The sequence below is a fragment of the Scardinius erythrophthalmus genome, assembly GCF_964197995.2.
Source record: "Scardinius erythrophthalmus genome assembly, chromosome: 15".
NCBI classification, from domain to species: domain Eukaryota; kingdom Metazoa; phylum Chordata; class Actinopteri; order Cypriniformes; family Leuciscidae; genus Scardinius; species Scardinius erythrophthalmus.
Window position 1 is genome coordinate 41,716,646 of NC_138235.1, and position 5,000 is coordinate 41,721,645.

The following is a 5,000-nucleotide window of genomic DNA, read 5'->3' on the forward strand; positions in this document are numbered from 1 at the left end:
ATCCGCTCCTCACGCTTCAGGAGAGACTCGTCACTGTCCGCCTGACACACACACACACACACACACACACACACACACACACACACACACACACACACACACACACACACACACACACACACACACACACACACACACACTCAGTCAATCAATACTAATGACCAAAACATCAAGACAAACTTACACTTGTGCTCTCCAAGAAATGAGTGTGAAAGTGAGTGAAATGACAATAAACTAAAGAAAACTAGTTCTAGTTAGCTCATTTTTACTATTTAAAATCATTTTCCCCCTTAGTTTTAATAGTTAAAATTGTGCTATTTGTGAATAATGTTCTACTGTGATCAGTATATTTACATTTATTCATTTAGCTTCTGTCCAAAATCATCATTTAATAAACAGAAAATATTTCTCAAAAGATATATTAGTTTTGAGTCAGTATGCAATACCTCCTGGTGAAGTGTGTGTGTCCACGTCCCCATGTCTTCAGACTCCTACGGGATCGGGATCGGGATCGGGTTCAGTCCGCTGAAGTTCTGATCAGATCATCAGTGAATATTATAATATTATATCACTATCACTCCAAAACTGCAACACTCCTCCCACTCTTAATGAGAACAGTAGAGCGGCTCGTCTGATTGGAGGAGAGCGCTCCTTTGTCCTGGAGAGAGAGAGTGTGTTTGTGTGTGAGAGAGAGAGAGAGAGAGAGAGAGACAGAGAGAGAGAGAGAGAGAGAGAGAGAGAGTGTGTGTGTGAGACAGAGAGAGAGTGAGTTAGTAAAACACACACTCACACACTCAGAAGAAAGGAGAAGCGCTCTGGGCAGAAACTGCTCATATTTCAGATTTGCTGATCAGCATTTTAACATTACACACACACTTTCTCTTCAGTCGTGGAGAGATTACATGTTCTGGAAACGTTTCCTGGAGGAAATCTGAGTTTTTAAGAGTGTTCTGTAGTTTTGTGTTGAAGTTCAGCTTTTAGACTTGGCAAAAGTCTAAATAAATGCAAATATATTCAAGAAAACAAAGCAAATCGCAATGCAGTCTGATCAATCTCAAGCATAACGTGAGATTTTAAAAGTGTTATTAAATCTCGTTTAAAATATATGAAGTTTACAAAAACAAAAAAGGGTTTCTGCATTAACGAACAATGATCAGCTTAATTGTGTTACACATTTTCATCTTATTAATGTATTAGTATATGTTGAGATTAATATTGGCTTAATATTTCCTTATTGTAAGTGTTGAGAGTTTTGAGTTGAATTAAATTAGACGATAACGGAAAAGTTTTAATAATTATTCAAACTATAAGAAAACAGCAAAATCCACATCACAACTAGAACAATAATGACTTTGAACTGTTTAGACGAGATTTATACAATGAAAACATTTTTAAGATTAAGATTTTGATGTGAATAATTGTGTATTTTGTGAAACAATGTAGATTTTTTTTTTACATTGTTAATTCGTGCAACATTTTTGGAGAAATGTGTAACGATCTAGATTTTGTAATTAATCTCTTTCAAGATTTCTACACAAGATTTTTGAATGGAACTGTGTGAGAATACAGTAAAACACTCGAGGAAATCTCTGAAACACAAGAACACACTTGATTTCACTGTTGGAAAAGTACAAACTAATCTCAGAGAGGCCTTTTCTGTTTTTAGTTTATATATATATATATATATATATATATATATATATATATACACAAACAGCAAGATAATCAGAAAGAGACACACACACACACACACATGTGACTGAGGTGTAGTAATAATGGTATTTTAGCAGAAATGTCCATGGTAAAACTCAGTTCCATTGTTTTCTCTTGTTTCCTATGATATTTGGCTACTCCAAATCATTCTCCATCTGCGGGTAAAGAGTAAAACATATGTTCCAGTAACATTCCCAGTAAGTAATCAGCAAAAAACATTTAAAACATTGAACAGGAAACGTTTTCAGAACTTTATCTAACGTTCTGCCAATGCTCTCTCAAAGTTATAAACAAACGTTCTTCCAGTAACGTTAATAGAACGTTCGTTCAATGTTATCTTTACTTTAATAATGTTCTCAAAACATTATATTGGCTGCCTCATTCGTGGAATGTTTGTTTCTGAAATGTTTTAATTGAACTCTCGTCTAACGCTTATTTTTAAATGTAAAGTTACTGTTTCAGTTTTTTAAAAAGTAACGTTCCCATAATGTTTGAAGAATGGAATGTTCTTTAAACATTCGCTACAAAACATTCTAAGAACATGTTTTTGTAAAGCTGATCTAGTTCCTGAGCGAATCCTGCAACTGATCAAAACAAACAGCAAAACTGTTCCAGGATCAGCATATTCCAGTCCGGAGGGACGAACCTGCGGCATCAAACCCCGGAACGGCACGCAAACCAGGCCTTGGCAGCAGAGCCCGAACACAACACCTAGAAACACGATGAATGTTTAATCGCGGAGACGGTGTGTGTGTGTGTGTGTGTGTGTGTGTGAGAGAGAGAGAGAGCTGTAATGAACCTGAAGGGACCGTCGATGTGAATTAATGAAGGGTGTTGTGTTTAAGGAACTGGGGACCGCATCAAAGCGGCTCTCGTGGAGACTTCTCTACCTGCTATCCGCGGCCAATCTCTCTCACACACACACACACACACACACACACACACACACACGCTCACCCATGAGGAGGACAGGAGGAGGAGGAAAGCCTACTTTAGTCCTCTTTCCCTCTGATGCCACTTTCTGCTGTCCCACATTGAGACGAGAACTCCTCTCTTTGTGCTCGATCCAACTTGGCACATCGGCGATATAAAGGGGGACAAACACACACACACACACACACACACACACACACTCGAGAAACAGACAGAAACTCACCGCAGAACTGATCCTTGTCATAATTAAAACTCAAATCACTTTCAGAAGTTCCCTGCATGATGTTCCGGTCATGTCAGTTCCTGACTGGACTTTCTGAAGTATCCCGATGTGTGTTAGGATCCAGAAGCTGAACATTATGGAAGATTGTTTCCGCCGAAGAATAAAACTTTAAAAATATATTTGCGACTTTTTGTCTCACAATTGAGAGTTTACATCTAACAATTCTGACTTTCTCTGAATTGCGGGATTTGAAGTGAGAATTGCCTGAGGTAAAGTCTTTATATCACGCAATTCTGACTTTATACCGCAATTGTGAGAAAAGAAGTCAGAATTGTGTGATTAAAAGTCAAAAATGCAATTACCCTTTTTTATTTCTATTTCTTCCAGTATGTTTCAGTTGGATGTTCGTCTAATGTTTTTATTTTTAAATGTTTCTACTTGTTTGAGAACGTTCAGAGAACATTCAAAAGTAGGCCTAATGTTCCCATTATTTTCGAATGATATAATTTTCTTTTAGCATGACCACGTTTTCCAAACATTTTTTTTTTATTATTTACATTTTGAACATAACATTTAGAAATAACGTTTTTGTAACTTTATGGGAACATTAGCAAAACGTTCTTAAACCATATTTTTGTTAGCCGGGCAAATCCTCAAACATGCTGACTGTGTGACCAACATCACGACTGAAGGTTGAGAGGGGAAAAGCGTCTTTCTCCTCAAAGTAACATGTTTTAATAAAATGATTTAAGCTTGAACATCTTTTGCTCTTTCATCGCGGAGCAACAAAAGCAGCCCTCCCTCATCATCATCATCATCATTAGCTGGAGTTAATCAGCCTGTGATGAATGTGGACGCTCATGTATTCATAACGAAGCGACTTAAAGCAGTGAAATGTGTCGTTACAGCAGAAACGGCTGACAGTGTGTGTGTGTGTGTGTGTGTGTGTGTTGTGTGAAACTGCTTTACAAGAGATTAACTTTTGTGTTAGTTTGTTCGGCCACATGATCCTCTTACAGACACAGTGACCAGAAGAGACACTTACAGTATTTTACACACACACACACACACACACACACACACACACACACACACACACACACACACACACACACACACACACACACACACACACACACACACACACACACACACACACACACACACACACGCACTCAAAACAGAACATCACTTAGATATATATAATCTGTTGTAAGTTACTTTATAAATGTCTTTAGTGTCACTTCTGCTCTATTTGAAGCGTCCTCAGTAAATTACTAACATGTCAGTTTCTCACACAAAACTATCCAATAACTTGTAATATCGTCACATGAACTTCTGTTATGATACTTTGAGTCGTGTTTGGTATGAATTATGCAAGAGCCTCTGTGTGTTTAGTGTGTGTTACAGTGAAGATCTCCTCCAGAGACTGAAGCCGCTGCACATCATCTGATCAGAACTCATAAACTCATAAACTCCTGCTTCAGCGAAACAGTTTCAGCGCCTGCAGTCGGACCTTCAGTCACAGAACCTGATCACACACACACACACACACACACACACACACACACACACACACACACACACACACACACACACACACACACACACACACACACACAGATCCTCCACACGAACCCATCACACACACACACTCAGATCCTCTCATCACACACACTCACACACACACACACACACACACACACACACACACACACACACACACACACACACACACACACACACACACACACACACACACACACACACTCAGATCCTCTCATCACACACACTCACACACACACACACACACACACACTCAGATCCTCTCATCACACACACTCAGATCCTCTCATCACACACACACACTCAGTGTCTCCTCATCTCTGGACGGCAGCTGGAAAGAGGATTTCCTCAGACGAGAGGAGGATTAAACACACACACACACACACACACACACACACACACACACACACACTGATGAACTAAGTGTCACTGGGACTTATTCACAGAATCAGTGTCAAATAACCGACAAACCAAAGAAATATCTTGAGGTTTACTGCTTTTATGAGAAAATATATGTTTATATATATATGTGTGTGTGTGTGTGTGTGTGTGAGATATATAAATA